Source organism: Podarcis bocagei, assembly GCF_964188305.1.
Source record: "Podarcis bocagei genome assembly, chromosome: 2".
NCBI classification, from domain to species: domain Eukaryota; kingdom Metazoa; phylum Chordata; class Lepidosauria; order Squamata; family Lacertidae; genus Podarcis; species Podarcis bocagei.
This window is the reverse complement of record NC_138126.1, coordinates 101,924,536-101,941,569: the sequence shown is the minus strand read 5'-3', so window position 1 is coordinate 101,941,569 and position 17,034 is coordinate 101,924,536. Positions and strand designations below refer to the sequence as shown.

The following is a 17,034-nucleotide window of genomic DNA, read 5'->3' as shown; positions in this document are numbered from 1 at the left end:
TACTACAGATTGGGAGAGTGATGGAACTAAGAGATAAAGCCCAACTAGACATGACTATGGTGCAATGTCATGCTTAATCATAGTTTAATGTGTTAAGAACAAGCCATAGCAAACCTTGGTATCATATGGCCCCCCCTCCCTTTCCTCCAGTGCAGGACCAAGGAGGAGTTCAGAAGCTCTGGCTTCCATTTTTGTTTAACTGCATCCAAATCAACAAAGAGTGGCTAATGTTAACTATGGTTTATTTGAGACAAGCCTCCTTGAAACCATGGTTTATTAAACAAATGCTCTTTCATTTACCTATAAAGCCAGGGGTGCAGGGAAGAGTGAATTTGCTTTTTCTGTAAAAAAGAATGCAATGGAACATAGATCAGACAGTCCAGGATAATTATCACATCGAATTCACTCTTAATGCGTCAATGACATGTTGCAGGATGCACCCACAGTAAAAGGCCCGTCTGGAGGTGCCTTGTCAGTTTCCTCCACACTTTTTCTACCACCAACTACATCATCACAGAAGTAGTAGCCAACTGAGGGTGGTTTAGGATGCAGCGAGTATGGAAAGGGAGAAGCCATCACTGGTATTTTCTGATTCTTCTCTGACTCATCAGGAACCACAGAGTAACTTTCCAAATCCATGTTATAGCCAGGAGCAGAGCTTACTCATTCAGACGCCTCCTGCTTTGATGCCTGACCTTGTATGCTCTTTGAGTCTGTTTACACTGCACTAGTTACTTACGGGCACAGCATGGCATAGACATTTGAGCAATTTCAAAAACGTGGATGCCATTCAAAGGCATGAAGCTCTTGTGGAAGGTTCCAGAAGCTCCTTCTTTCATAAGGAGAGCTCTGCTGGGTGAGGCCAAAGGCAATTCTAGCCCAGCATCTTGCATTATGCTCCCAGCGGCCACCCAGGTGTGGGAAGACTGTGTAAGCAGCACCTGAGCACAACTGCACCCTTCCCACTTGTGATTCCCAGCCACTGTGGGGAGGGCTGTGTGTCACTGAGATATCGTTAACGGTTCACTGGCAGCAGGGTTTTCCTTCCCTTATTGAATTGGAAGAGGGGACAAGCTTGTTTTCTCCTGCTCGGAAGGACAGGACTCGAACCGATGGCTTCAAGTTACAAGAAAGAAGATTCTGACTGAACATCAGGAAGAATTTTCTGACAGTAAGAGCGATTCGGCAGCGGAACTGTCTCCCTCGGGAGGTTGTGGACTCTCCTTCCTTGGAGGTTTTTAAGCAGAAGTTGGGTGGCCATCTCTCCTAAGTGCTTTGGCTGAGATTCCTGTATTGCAGGGGGTTGGACTAGATGGCCCTTGGGGTCCCTTCCCACTCTAAGATTCTATGAATTTCCCCTGGAAAGGTTCAATCCATACTGCCTCCAACACTGAACGTAGCACATAGCCATCACAATCACCAGGGAGTTTGCTACCTGGGAGAAGGACACCTGCTTTTGAGACCCCTAGGAAGCAGGCAGCTGAGCAAACATATCAGAATTATCTTCCTGTTGGTCTTAATAACTTCAACCAGCAGCCTCACCCAAGACACCAAAATCAAATAGGGAGAACTCATTCGGATACATCCGGCCTTGAGTGAACCTGCTTTGACCATGCCCTTCCTTTCCTTCTTGCTCTGTTATGCCAAACCTTCTGCTTCCTCAGCTAACTGGGGCTGTGTACACATCACCATGGCTCCAGTGCACTCTCCCCTCTGGTATTTGAAGCCATGTACTTGTGACATTAGCCATAATCCATGTTAATTTTGTATTTCTTGAGAAATACTGCTGTTGGGGGTGTTCCCTCAAACCAGCTTCCAACTGATTTGAAAGCATAAGCCAAGTTCGCTTTGCAGTCAAACTGAGGTGTGTTCTTCTGAGATGGCCATTGCGCATGCGCAGATCACAGCGCATGCGCAGATGACAGAGGGGAGGGTTCGGGTACAGGGAAAACAAACAAGGAATATGCATTGAGTGAATGCATTCCTGCCCCTTCTCTGCTGTGTACAGCAATACACATACCAACATCCTGTGTTTTAAGATAGTAATGTGTACAAACTCTGGAGCAGATGTTTAGTGTGGGGAGCGCTAGCTATCCCTCTTGGTTTCCAAGGCAGCCAAGTAAATCTCTGTCCTGCGTAACAGGAAGCTGGTTGGGGAGAAACACGCACGCATGCACATACAAAAAGAAAAGTCTTGACATTTTGGAGGAAGAATTTAAACAAAACCTTGTTCCTATGGTAACAGTAGCTGCAGGCATGTCATCCCTCCTCCTTCTTCCCCAAATTGGGGAGGCAGCCAAGGAGAAGAGGAAGCAATAACCACTGCTTGGCTCCCTGGCAGGAAAGGCAGCGACTCATGCAAGCTGAAGTGCCAAAACATCTATTCTTGGCCCAGAAATTCTTGGTCCTAGTAAATCTGAAGGGGATTCCAATGGGCACTGGATTGACAAGAATTGGGGCATGCTGGTTTCAGGACAAGTAGAAACCATGACATCACAAGGCAAACATAGCAACATAGCCAGGCCAGTTGGACAACGGGGCATAGACTGATCTTTGCATTGGGAGAAGGACTATTGTCTACAAAGTCTTTCTTCCAAAGCAGACTGCACTGTCAGATTGTCCAGCCATCCTTATATACTAGAGGCAGACAGACCTTTTTCTTATTCCGGTCCCTGGTAAAACGCAAATCCTATTTAACCTTTTGACACATGCTCACTAGAGTTTTCAGATTGCACTGAGCACGCCTAGAAGTTAAATCTTTATCCCCATGTGAATGTTGGGATCAGTTGGAAACTGGTTTTGAGGGACCCCCCCCCCCAACAGCAGTATGAGTCGCTTGAGTGCTGATCCATGTAACTGCGTGGACACAAATGCCAGAATGTTACTTCCTTTCTGCCACCCACCACCTTTAATTGCCTATGCAGATATGAAAGGTAGCTGAATGTGTTTCTGGTGCAGCTATTCTGTAAATACAAAGGAGTCTATTATGAGATTAAATGTAACATTAGAAAAAAATTAAAAGGAAACTCTTATGGGACGGAGAGTTCTTGGCAAATGCCAAACTTCAAAAGTCCAGGCTGGAGGAAGGCACAGTGAAAGCTCAGTTGCAATTATCGCCTCAGAATATGTTCCTGCTCATTATAGGATCCCAGCTTTTGCATGAGTCTCCTTTTGCATTTTAACCCTTGCAGCCTGACTGCAGCACACATAGCCCCCCTTCTCTCTCTCTCTCTCTCTCTCTCTCTCTCTCTCTCTCTCTCTCACACACACACACACACACACACACACACACACACACACACACAGGTGCCTTGGTGTCCAACACAGCAGCACTGTCTGCCAAATTTTACAGAGCTTCTTAGAAAGTGCATTTTTTGGTAGAACTAATGTCTCTTCGGAAAGGAAAGGAACACAGCGGGAACAAGAAGATACTTCAACTTTATCTTGTTCCATCCCAGGCAGGATCCTGGCACCACTAGTATAGCCCGGGAAAACTGCCCGGGAGGGCAGGCACCAAGAAATGTGACCTTGAGCCAAACTCACGTGCCCATTTCAAAGAGGCACCACTTTAAATCTCTGATCTGCTCCTTGCACCTTGGGGAGAACTGTTCAGATGTTTGCTGTTTCTCTGGCACCAGAGCCCTGCCCAGCGCTCATGAAACATTGCCACCAACACATGCACAGAACAGCAATTACAAAGGTACTGTATTTTTTGCACCATAACACTCACTTTTTTCCTCCTAAAAAGTAAGGGGAAATGTCTGTGCGTGTTATGGAGGGAATGCCTACGGGTGGCATGCCTACAGAATTTCCTCCTCTAAAAACTACGTGCGTGTTATGGTCGGGTGCGTGTTATAGAGCGAAAAATATGGTAAATTCACATGACTGCTCTAGCTTTCTGTTTTTGAGTCAGCGCAGTCTACCCACCCCAGTCCCTTCATGGATTGAGGATACACCTGGATTATGTATATTGGGCCCAGCTTCCTTGCCCTGCCTGGACGCAAAGAGTTGTGTGGACTTTCCTTCACATGCTGTTATGCCTTTACTAGCGCTTTGTGTTCACCGTGGAGATGCCTCATGCCACCTTCAGTAGGGGGAAGGGCCATAGCTTAGTGGCAGAGCATCTGGTCTGCATGTGGGGGGAGGGTGGTCTCCATGTTTCATCCCCAGTGTCTCCACGCAGGGTGGGAAAGTCTCCTTCTCTGAAACCCTGGAGAGCCATTGCCAGTCAGGTGGTGAGTTTGATGGAGCAAGGGTCAGACTCTGTACAAGAATGCTTCCTATGCCCCCTATGTCTTTGCAAGTGGATGGGTGCAAAGCGGTCGTGGGTAACAAGACAAAAGCAACCCTAGCGCTAGATAAAGGGGGTTAAGAAAGCAGTGGGCAAGGGCGACACCACAGAATGCAAAGCCTCCAGATCTCCAGGCCCCCAGTTGGAATGGCCTCCTAGCAGATGGGAAGCAACAGCCCCTGGCCAAAGCAGCCACCTCTGTCACATCAGGCTTCATCACCCAGCTCTGGCTTCTAGGCAATGCTGTAGCATCCCTTCCCCCACTTCTTCCCGGCTCTTGGTTTCTCCAGCTTGGCACACGTCCAGAACAAGTTTGCTCTGATTCCATTCAGGTTGAGCAAGACGCCGTTGTGACTCCTTCCCTCCCATCTGCCTATAGGGCAGCATGGAGCCAGTAACAGGGAGGTGGAGTGGAGGCTGCAGGAGCTTACACAATTCTTATGTGGGGCCAGCTTCCCGTCAGTCTGTACACAACCATAACACACCCATTTTATAATCTGCACGTGCATATCCATCATCCATGTACACACCCATAAATCCAGTATACTACAGTGATTCATATCATGCAGTTCTCAAATTACTACCTTGGACTGAGGGAACTACATTCCATTTTTCTTCTAGGGGCCCCCCTTTGTTTACTTTTATCCAAAGGTACCAGAGCTGACAGAAAGGCCCCTTCGGCTTTCCCCTTCGCAGTTCCAGTAAGCACTTCATTGTTTTATTGCTTCTATGCAAACTGCCTCGGGCATATTGCAGGTCACTATTATACCCAATTTTACTGGTGGGAAGACGAGATGTAAAGATTGTGGATGTGGATTTACCTCCTGGGCTTCCAATGCCTATTTTTGGTATCACCCATATTGCTGCTGTGAAGTTTGAGTTTGCCCTCACATCACTTACTTAATTCAGGGGAAACAGTGGGGGATTTTCTGAGCCAGCAAGAAGGACACAGCCGGGGGCCAGGGTCATGGCTTCATTCAACTTCCTGTTAAATAGCATGCCAGTTTCAATGGCTTCTGTCTTATGTCGGCCTTTCTTAACCTGGTGCCCTCCAGATGTTTTGGACTACAACTCCCATCAGCCCCAGCCAGCACAGCTATAGTCCTAAACATTTGGAGGGCACCAAGTTGGCAAAGGCTGCCTTGTGGATGATACAAGGATGATCCAAACCACACCAGATCCAGCTGCTTGGGGCAAATGAACTGGGAAGCTATTGCATGCTCCCACAACCTTGACCTCTTCTTTTTATCAGGTGGTTTATGTCAACTAGAATTTTGCTTTGGGGCTCCTTTGGTGAATATTTACTTATTTTTTTACTGTGTTTTTTACTGAATATTTACTTATTTTCTGAAATGGGGATCACTGTGGACACAGCCATCCTGCATTGGTGTCTATGTGAGCCCTGGCAGAACACACTTCACTACTTCTCCTCTGGCTCCCAACACAGCACCCTTGAAATGCTGTGGGACTTACATCTCAGTCCTTTTTTTCTTCTTCTTTCACCTAGAAGGGTCAACCAGAGTTTAGTAAAGAACCTAGGAAGCTGCTTTTATACCTTTGGTCCACCCGGCTTAGTATTGTCTACACTGATGGCAGCGTTCCAAGGTTTAAGACAGAAAACATCTCCTACCTGGAAGTGCTGGAGATTAAACTCTGCACCTTCTGCATGCAAACCTTGCCAAAGAGCAAGGGTCCTCTCCCCAGAGCTTAATTTGGGGCTCACCCAGACTCGGCCCTGGCATCCGTTTTTAGTGTCAGTTCTGGAACGCATAAGGTAAAAATAAATGGAAGTGCCTCTGAGAAGGTGCAGAGGGCATCCCCACCCCCACCCTCAGGTTTGCAAACCAGGTGGGTTGTAAGCATCACTTTTCCTGAAAATTAAACATCCCAGCTTTTCCGAGTTCTGGCAAGAGAAACATGCATAAGTGTGTGTGTGTGTGTGTGTGTGTGTGTGTGTGTGTGTGTGTGTGTACAGTTTAGATAGAACCAGAAGGAGAAAGCAAGCAGATATGTGGCATTCCCCCCCTCTCTCTCTCTCTCTCTCTCTCACACACACACACACACACAAACACACACAACTCCTTTTATGCCCATGGATTTGTTGCTGAATCAATCCCGGGTAGCCCTGCTGAGAATCATGACTAATTTGTTCTTCAAACAAGGTTTGTGTAAACCTCTCCAGAGGAGACTGGTGGGGTAAGAAGGGGGAAGGTGAGTCACAAGCACAGGCCAGCAAATTACATTGAACAGAGGAAGAAAAAGCCAGCAGGCGGCTGCCAGGGGCATGGTTGTAGCACCACTGCACTGGAGCCTGTGGCAAGTGCCAGGCGCAACGTGGCAGCGACTGCTCAGCAAACAAGGCCCAAGCCAAGCTTTTCCCTCCTGTCTCACTAGGATTAGCAAAAGCTCCCCCTTCTTATTGCTGTGGCCTCCCTCAGCAACGAGTCTGCAGCGAATTCTGGTGAAGAGGGAACAGTCTTCCCCAATCTGGTACCCTACAGATGTTGCTGGAATACAACTCCCATCATGCCTGGCTGGTTGGGCTACAAATCCCAATATGGAGGCTGATGGAAGTGGGGCCAACTTTTGCCCTTCTGCACCGCAGGAGGTTTCTGACCTCCCTCTGCTCAGGTGTGTTGCAGTTTGACACCAGCATCCGCCTCCTCATCAGCCGATGACCCTGGAGTGTGCTGTGCCCATGAGAAGTGGGTATTTGGGACAGAATTAAGAGCCCCTCAGAGGGCTCACCCATACTTAACTTTTTGCCCCATGCTTTCTAGGCACAGGTCCACACTTTAAAGCTGGCCATTCGGGTTTTCCACAAACTGCAGTTTGCTCCAATTCAGCAGTAAAGTGGGGGGTTTTCAAGGGGAAAGAGCCGGGGAGGGGGAAAGTGCATTTTGACACAGAGCTTTAAAGTGTGGACCTGTGCCTAGAGATGTGGTAGAAAAGGAAGCCTGGAGGAGCTCAGGGTTTTCCCCTCACTTCACCATGTAAGGACTTGTCCACACTTCCACTTGTGCCACTGCTTTCCCCCAGGGAAAACCCACTCTTTACCGCTGAATTGGAGCAAACCTCAATGGGCTTTTCAGCGGATTGACGTTTGCTCTGATTGGGCAGCAAAGAGTGAGTTTTCCCTGGGAAAGAGAGGGGGCAAACCACTTGGACCCATATTTTCTAGGCATGGGGCAAGCAGAAGTGTGGACAAGCCCTATGTGAACAAAAAGTTAATACAGCGTGAGTCCTTTAAAAGAGGCCCCGTGGATACAGAGTACACACGTTCCACTAGGCCTCTTTTAAAAGACTCACCCTGTATTATTACTAGTAGTTTTTTTCTTAAAAAATGTTTAGGGGTACTCTCATTTTCCCACTCATATTGAAATACTGCCCCGCAATGAGGCCATTAAATTCACAAAATGTTTAGGGGTATGTGTACTGCTGTGTCCCCCCAGAAAAAAGGACTGATTATTACTATGTTTATGGTGGCACTCAGTATCCAAACTGGGGTGTTCTCTCTTCACATAACACAAAAGGATAAAGCTATGCTCTGACAGATAAAGAAAGTCAAGTATGTGCTCTAATGCTAAGGGGGAAATCTTTAAAAAGCTAGTTTTAAAAAGGAGGAGGAGGTATACGAATAGTGGGGTGCTGTTTTTAAAGCAAATCATACATAAATTTCAGTAAAAGAACTGCACAACTAAATAGCAATTGCAGGCCACTTGAAATTACAAACAAGAAATAGAAGCAGAGAAAATAACTACAGGTACCAGCACAATTAAAACAGCAAAAAAAAAAATTCACCCACCAGTGCCTAATGAAATAAAAATGTTTTAACTCATTTTCAGAAAGCAGAGAGAGAGCTGCTCTGGTGGAAAGCCGTTCCAAGGAGACGGTGGCACCGCTGCTGTGAAAACTCAGTTGCTAATATGCCCTCAAACAGATGGCATTTCTAGACTGTTGCTATTTTCAGGTCGGATTCAATCACACACAACAGACCTACTTTCCCCACAAAGTAGAACTTTTTGCAGTAAGGAGAGGGAAATGCAAACCTCACAAATTGGTCTACAAGACCTCATCTGCGGAGCTCAGAAAATGTAGGGAGGTTGATATGAGTGACATTCCCACAGTTTATCTGCTGCTATTAAGGCAGGGGCACAGGACTTGTACTACTCAATGTTAGTGATGGTTTCATAAGTACTATACAATAGGTACCTATAACTGCTAACAATGCCACTTCCTGGCAGTCAAAATGGCCTCATTGCCTGGGAAGGGGACTTCATTTCCCCACAACAAAATAATGAGGCTTGAGTGCTGAGTTAGTTAAAATTGTTTCAAATATAGTAGAGAGCAATAAAAGGTACAATATTATTCATTTAATACAACAACGTTGGTCATATCATTCCTAACAAATGTCAAGAATCAATAGCTCTTTGTCGGAGAAAATAATATAATGTGTTCACTTGCAAAAAGCACAGTGCAAAGCACTTTCTGACGGCTCAAGGGTCACTTGAGTGCTGGAAAAAAATGTGATACCCTTGCAACACAGGCATTACCCTGAAGAAAGGCATCTAGGAAACCTCCCCTCCCATAACAAAAGAGTAACAAAACAACTTTGCATAATGCAAAAAGCAAACACGCCATTTCTGGAAAAGTCCTTTGTATATTAAGTCCTCTTTTCCAGCATAGCAAAAATATCAGGAAAGCAGGGAACAGGGAGGTCTTGTTCTGGTTGGGATCAGGCCCCCATTGATTTGCTGTTATTGAAGCTGTTGTCGGGAACTCAGAAGCCTGGCTTCCCTCAGTCGTTTCCTGGAACAGGCCTTGCACATATGGCCTTGGGTCTTAGAGGCGATATACAAACAGTTATGCCTTAGACCTGGACTAGCTCACTTTGCTTCCCACAACTGCACACATGCGCACACACACACACACACACACACACACACACACACACACACACACGGCCTTCAAGGAACTTTCATTTGGAAAGAGGAGCTCTCAGTTTCTACTTGTCACTCTCATGTTACTGTAGCCTTTGCAAAAAAAAAAAAAAGGTGGCCTCCTTGTCTCAAAGTCCCAGCTTCTTCTGGATCGCTGCAGCACAAAAAGCTGATTTCTCCACTTTGCACTTGTATTCTGACTTCTCTAAAGACACACACCAGCTACCACACCTTGTGTACCACATGCTAATATTTGCCCACCTAATATTAGAGCAGAATATTCACTTTCAGAAACGGTCCGTGTCACAAGATCAGGCAGCTTGCTGCTGTCACAGTATTTATTAGCTTTGCCCACATCCCTATCTGCAGTACAGTAGTTTGAATTTACCCCAAGGGCTTCATTCTTACAGGCGTCAAGATTATTTATCGTGCATGTAAAAGGTTTATCCTCTCTTTGGCTGCGTACACACCATGCATTTAAGGCACATGGAAAGCATGTGGCTTCCTGCAAAGAATCCTGGGAACTGGTTTACCTTTCACAGAGCTACAATTTATGGCATCCTTAACAAACTGGTTCTTAGGATTCTTTGCGGGAAGCCATGTGCTTTCAACGTATGAAATGTACGCAGCCTTTGGCCCTGGCACAGGGATAAGGCTTGTAAGTGGCCCTCTTTATTAGTCAGAGTGAAACCGATCACCTCTCAGGATGATAGTCATTATATTTCAGCACTATGGGAGGTTGCCTTGTGCATGTACTTTAACATTCTGCATCACTGACTTGGGTGATTTGGTGCAGCAGCAAACCCTGTCTCTCCCCCAAACAGCTGCCTTTCTCTTCCTATCCCTATGCCCCCTTCAGAAAGCATGCAAAACTAGCTTTCTTTGTTAAAGCCAATGTGTCCAAGCAGACCCTGGCTCCTTGGGAGCACAGTGTTGTTTATAAGAAGAGGTCAAGTTCCCTTCTCCCTAGGGGTGAATTTTCTTCCAGATCCAGGAACCACACCCCTGGCAGGGCTCCAAGATGTAGCCATTAGCTACCTTCTGCCATCTGGTTCCTGCATGCCTGAAAGGATAATGAATGGCCACAGCCCTATCCTCCCATCTTGTGCGCTTTTCCTGGAGGTGGTAAAGTCATCGCTTCCAGCTTCGGGTGAGGGCGTGTGTGAATCACTGCATTGCAGGAACCCTGCTCATGAGATTTTCTGTAAGAGAAGAGTTAAAAGAATTTCGAAACGGCTGGAATGTGATTGCCAACTCTTGGCAAGGGGCAGGTCCAGGGTCCAAGGAGGTGAGGAGGCAAAAGCCCACAGAACAGGCTCTGTTCTTCTCTAATACAATTAAACATGTCACTGGCCACTGAGCAAGACTGTTCGCACACAATAGCTAGCCACACCGCAGATCAACTTAACACAATCTAGATCAAATCACAAGCCCAAAGCAAGAACTAAAAGTGTGTGTAACTCAAGCAAGGAACGCCAGCTTTGGAGGGGCAGAGAACTTAAGGCACTTCAGAAATTGCTGGACTACCTCCCATCATCCTTGGCGATTGGCCCTAGTGGCTATAATGTACACAGTGAACTTACATATACTGGCAACATAAAAAGGTAAAGGTACCCCTGCCCATACGGGCCAGTCTTGACAGACTCTAGGGTTATGCGCTCATCTCACTTTAGAGGCCGGGAGCCGGCGCCGTCTGCAGACACTTCCGGGTCACATGGCCAGTGTGACATCGCTGCTTTGGCGAGCCAGCACCAGCGCAGCACACGGAACGCCGTTTACCTTCCCGCTATAAAGCGGTCCCTATGTATCTACTTGCACTTAGGAGTGCTTTCGAACTGCTAGGTGGGCAGGAGCTGGGACCGAAAGACGGGAGCTCACCCCGCCACGGGGATTCCAACCGCCGACCATACGATCGGCAAGTCCTAGGCACTGTGGTTTTACCCACAGCGCCACCCGCGCCCCTTTCTGGCAACATAGTATTATGGAATTAAGAATTTCTAAGGCATTATAGAAAACATTGGTTTACTTGTGGGGTGTTATTGCGTTGTTCTTTTTATTTTTATTATGTACATTGTGGTTTTTATGTTGATCTTTTCTGTGAACTGCCCTGAGACCTCTGGGTATAGGGCAGTATATAAATTCAATAAATTAAAAAATAATAAAATGATCATTTTCATGCAGGGAGCACTGAAGTTGAGATTAAGTCTGTGTGTATACACCATACCTTTAAAGCACATTACAGTGGTACCTCGGGTTACATACGCTTCAGGTTACATACGCTTCAGGTTACAGACTCCGCTAACCCAGAAATAGTGCTTCAGGTTAAGATCTTTGCTTCAGGTTGAGAACAGAAATCGTGCTCCGGCGGTGCGGCGGCAGCAGGAGGCCCCATTAGCTAAAGTGGTGCTTCAGGTTAAGAATAGTTTCAGGCTAAGTACAGACCTCCGGAACGAATTAAGTACTTAACCCGAGGTACCACTGTATTCCCCTCAAAGGATTCTGGGCTCTGTAGTTTACCCTTCTCAGAGTTGTAGTTCCCAGCAGCCCTTAACAAATCACAGTGCCCAGAATTCTTTGAGGGAATTTTTACAGATGCATAATTCCCTGAAGATGGGGAATATCCTGCCCAAACAAGCCAGCAAGTGTGTGGCTTAATACACAAGTGCACTCAACCAAAAAACCAAAACAGATCACAAAGACAGATCAGAAAGAAAAACAAAAAGCTCACTCACACTTCCTTCTGTGCCAAGATTTTTAGGCACCGGTCTGGGATTTCTAGGTCCGTGTCTGAGTGTCCCCCCCCCTCTTTTGTCCCACTACTTCCCCCAGGAAAACCCACTGAATCGGGTTTTCCGCAGGTTTTCCCAGAGGAAGCAATGGGACAATAAAACCCCACATTTGGACGCAGAACTAGAAATCCCAGACCTGTGCCTATAAAGCGCAGCACAAAAGGAAGTATGGATGAGCCCAAAGAGAGTCGCAAGACACACATATCCCCCCGCCATTCTGAATTCTGCACAAACACATATAAAGTCTGGGGAAGTGACTTTAGGAACTCATTGCTGCTAGGCTGAAACTGCTTCCCTGGTTCCACTTGCGCCTGATGATTGTTGCAAGCCCACTGCCACTACCTTTACAGAGAATCCTGGGAAGAGTTGTGCAGGCTGCTGCTACCAGTGCTGTGCACTGCACTGCCTTCCTACCATTGGGTAGACAGGGCTAGAAGCCTCAAACACAAGTGCCACTGCCTCAAGTGAGCCTCTGATGGCTACCACCACCACCCTGGTTGCAAGTTGTGCAGTTAGCTTAAGACTGCTACCAAAGCAACTGCTTGGTGTAGGACTTAACTTATAAACACACTTCCAGGGACCTCTCCCTGCCCGATATGCACACATATAAATAAACATAATTTTAGGACTGATATGTGAAATACCTGTATTTCTGCCATCACGAACCCTCCTTCATGTGACACCTTTATCAAAAACTGGTTATCAGCATGTCTGAAGGGAGGGCATTACCAGACAATCACTACTTTCCCGTGGAATTGAATCACGTACCAGCAAATTCAGGTTGCACAATTGTAGCTGATGAGGGAGGTTTAGTGTGGCAAGCCTGCTTCCCCAAAAGATCAGATATTTTGTCATAAGAAAAGGAGGCGAAAATGCACCGGGGAGTGTGGTGTGACACTTGACTTGACACATCATTGAACTGCCCGGCAAACAGATCGGAATGCTTATAATCCAATCAGGACACATTTAAAGCACTCTTATTGCTGATCGCACGGTCGGCGGTTCGAATCCCCGCGGCGGGCTGTGCTCCCGTTGCTCGGTCCCAGCGCCTGCCAACCTAGCAGTTCGAAAGCATACCAGTGCAAGTAGATAAATAGGGACCGCTTACTAGCGGGAAGGGAAACGGCGTTTTCCGTGTGCGGCTCAGGCTCGCCAGAGCAGCTTCATCACGCTGGCCATGTGACCCGGAAGTGTCTGCGGACAGCGCTGGCTCCCGGCCTATAGAGTGAGATGAGCGCACAACCCTAGAGTCTGTCAAGACTGGCCCGTACGGGCAGGGGTACCTTTACCTTTACCTATTCCACTTTAAAGGGACGCGGGTGGCGCTGTGGGTTAAGCCACAGATCCTAAGACTTGCCAATCAGAAGGTCGGCAGTTCAAATCCCCGTGGCAGGGTGAGCTCCCGATGCTTGGTCCCTGCTCCTGCCAACCTAGCAGTTCGAAAGCACATCAAAGTGCAAGTAGATAAATAGGTACTGCTCCGGCAGAGAAGGTAAACGGCGTTTCCGTGTGATGCTCTGGTTTGCCAGAAGTGGCTTAGTCATGCTGGCCACATGACCCGGAAACTGTACGCTAGCTCCCTTGGCCAATAAAGCGAGATGAGCGCCGCAACCCCAGAGTCGGTCACGACTGGACCTAATGGTCAGGGGTCCCTTTACCTTTACCTTTTATTCCGCTTTATGGAGAATCCTGGGAAGTGTCGCTTGTTAAGGACCTCACAGACCTACCGTCGTTCCCAGCACCCTTAACCAATGACACTTCCCAGGATCCTCTGAGATTGTTAAAGAGCGCTTTACATGTACGGCCTGGATGTGATCAGCAATGTCATCTGACCTCCCCCAAAAACAAATCAGAACGAATATTCGTTAAAATAGCCAACTGCCACCTAAGTCTAAGAGCCCGGCAAACAAATAAGGATGAATGGTCAACAGACAGGTTGCGTGGAAGCGCTCGGTGCCTCTTATCCTCTCAGGGGAGTATGCCTGGGCACTGCAAAACAGGCAACCCAAAGTTTAACATCTGTCTTGGTAGGTGGTTGGCAAGGAAGATGTTTCACTGTGGCAAAGCAGGGATTCCATCCCTTTCACCTATGTTTTTCTCCAGTAATCATTATGCCCAGGCTAAGTTAAATCCAGGAAGCTGTCATCGGTGATATTAAAACTGCCACTGACTACCCCCATGCAATTTTCTGCCACGTGTTAATGCTTTAACGTTGGAGGATAGGTCAAATGATATTACACTGACCGTGGCAAAGTTTCTTTCGGAGGTCGCAAGAAAAAAAGACCATCATGCTCTATCTAGATGTAACAAAATGACTACCTCGGTCTCTTTTGCCTGTTGTTTGGTTGTCTTAACTGTATCTTGTTCTGAAACTGTTTTGTGGGTCTATGGACCACAATACACACACACACACACACATACAGTGGTACCTCGGGTTACATACGCTTCAGGTTACATACGCTTCAGGTTACAGACTCTGCTAACCCAGAAATAGTACCTCGGGTTAAAACTTTGCTTCAGGATGAGAACAGAAATCGTGCTCCGGCGGCGCAGTGGCAGCAGGAGGCCCCATTAGCTAAAGTGGTGCTTCAGGTTAAGAACAGTTTCAGGTTAAGAACGGACCTCTGGAACGAATTAAATACTTAACCCGAGATACCACTCTGTGTGTGTGTGTGTGTGTGTGTGTTTAAAGTTGGATAGACAGTGGAAGGAAGTGATTTAAAAACTGAATGTGCCGTCTGCTCAATGTATGTTTTGCATTTACACTAGAGAGAGATCTCATTGAAATGATTTAAGTCTTATCTGTCCCTTTACCTTTACTTTTATGAAAGAAGAGCTGAACGTGAGGAAACGTTCCAGTTACACAAACTTAGGGCAGATCCATACAAATGCACATCCAAGGCACGTTTAAAGCACATGGACTTCCCACAAAGAATCCTGGGAATTATAGCTTGTTAAGGGAATAGCGTAGAACTACAGTTCCCCGGAATTCTTTGTGGGAAGCCATGTGCTATAATGTGTGTTGGATATGCTGTAAATGTATGGTATGAATTTGCCCTCAGACCTCACTAGTTGGGGATAAGTAGGGTTGCCATAATTTGAAGAGCAAAAAAGAGGATGCTATAACAACTCTCATTTTAAATAGCCCTACTATATGTAGGCTATAGAAGCGGTGATATATTGCTGAGGGCTGCAGGAGAAGAGAAGAGGAAAGCAAGTCTTCAGCCACCAGTTATGTCTATTTCTCATCCAGAAAGACATTTTGGCAAATTTAAAAACAGAATTTTTACCCCTGAAAAAGAGGACATGTCCAGGAAAAAGAGGACACATGGCAACCCTAAAGAGGTTGATGACATTGACACAAACCTATCAGCACTTTGCCTTGGAACCTGTTTTTATTGTCAACTTCGGTGGGCATGATCCTTTAGCACCTTCGCTTACCCTGGATATGTTTGAACAGAGCTATAACAGAGCACGTGAGCACGTAAAACATTATTTTCCTCTCCGATGATCATTGTTGCCAACTGATCAGAAAAGAACCATTGGTCCTGCTCTTCCACTTATTGAAGCAGATGTAGCTTTTCACAGCATAGCTTTCCATTTATTATATTTGTACTTTGCTTCCCCTTAAGGAAGTCCTGATGTAATTTGCAAGCATTGAAAATAAAATGAAAAGAAATAAAAAAGTTCACCCACTAATATCGATATATCAGACCACTGTTGAAAGTGCAACTACAAGAGCCACGTTTCTCACAAACTTCAGCTGCCAGCTAAAAACTGGTTTCTTTATAATAAGCTATTGTACTGTATATAAGCACAGGCCCTTTCCTGTTTAGTGGCCTGGATGGCAAATCCTGTTTGAGGAAAGAACCTGGTTGAGAGACTCTAGGGTTGCTCAGAAACAGCCCTTAGGGAAACTATGTTCTAATTGTGAGGCAAGGAGCATTAATTAAACCACTCACCAAAGACCTGACAGTAAAGTACAATGTGTCCCCATTTCTCTCTGCAACTGTACATATTTCCCATGCTGTTTACTTCTGCTACTTGCTACCTGCTGCATAAAGCCTGTACCCTTATCTGTAACCCCTGCACCTATCCCAGGTGATCGCCACCTTTTTCTTGATAGAAGCTCTGTGCTTAATAACTAGCTGGCAGGCAGAAGTTCCTTTCCATTCAGGCCAAAGCTGCGCCAGTTGAATTTGTGCATATCATACAGCTTTTCTGTCAGGAAAAAAGTCCCTCCCTTTCCCCTTCTTTCCTTGATAGGTTCTTTCACCCTGATTCAGGTAAAGATACAGTACTCTGCTCATGAACTCTTTCACTTTGCCATTTATGATGCCATGCTCTCACCATTATTTTATAGTTAATTGTTCAGCCTCTTCCCTCACTCATATATAATGAACATCTAGATTTCAAGCTGACACCCTTAGAAATCATTTATTTATTTAAGCTGCATGCACCGATGGGACCATGAATTTCATGGCAGTGGCATCCTTTTGCTCTGTGGGATCTCAGGAAAGTTACATAAATAAGGAGACTCATCTGCTTGCTTTGGCTGCCCTGACTCAGCCTCCTGGAACCATCACAGCAGGAATCGGAGTGCTGTTTCCAAAGGAAACTATGACTGGTTCACCAAACTCACAGTGGGACAATTCTGAAGGAGGGAAGCCCTTTGAAAAGCTGCATCAGTCCATGCCTAGATGGAAACCCTGGTGTGTGTGTGTGTCTTGTTTGTGACTACATTGATGCCACAGTGGTTGGGGGAAGTGAGTGGAGAACAATCTAGAGCACAGTAGGAAAAGAGCCAGAAGCAAAACACAGAGAAAATAACTGAAGACGGGAAGAAAAAAGAAGTCACCTACAGAATGTCAGGGGTTTTTTTTTGTGGGACGGATACAAATGCATTCCAGAAATGTAGATTTGTGCAAATAAAGTGGATTAAATTGCTCTGTCGCAACAAATCCCCCCCCCCTTTTAAATGGACCTTTATTAACCACAAAAGTAATGAGGAATG

The 17,034-nt window shown here is 46.2% G+C and overlaps 2 long non-coding RNA genes across 4 annotated transcripts in view; one reads left to right on the top strand and one right to left on the bottom strand.

The window, feature by feature from the left end:
• Positions 1–17,034, bottom strand: part of LOC308582075 — a 65,623-nt gene that overhangs the window by 16,917 nt on the left and 31,672 nt on the right. Inside the window, exons 3-4 of one of the 3 annotated variants that reach the window (XR_014005472.1) lie at positions 10,270–10,433; positions 5,922–6,051 (exon numbers count right to left, since the gene is read on the bottom strand). The exons of 1 other annotated variant lie outside the window; for it this stretch is intronic. This is a non-coding gene — a long non-coding RNA (uncharacterized lncRNA). The remainder of the gene's footprint in view (positions 1–5,921; positions 6,052–10,269; positions 10,434–17,034) is intronic. One more of the 3 variants, XR_014005473.1, reaches the window with a different exon arrangement.
• The window catches only part of LOC308582073, a 45,120-nt gene that overhangs the window by 18,399 nt on the left and 9,687 nt on the right, over positions 1–17,034 (top strand). The window lies entirely within an intron of this gene.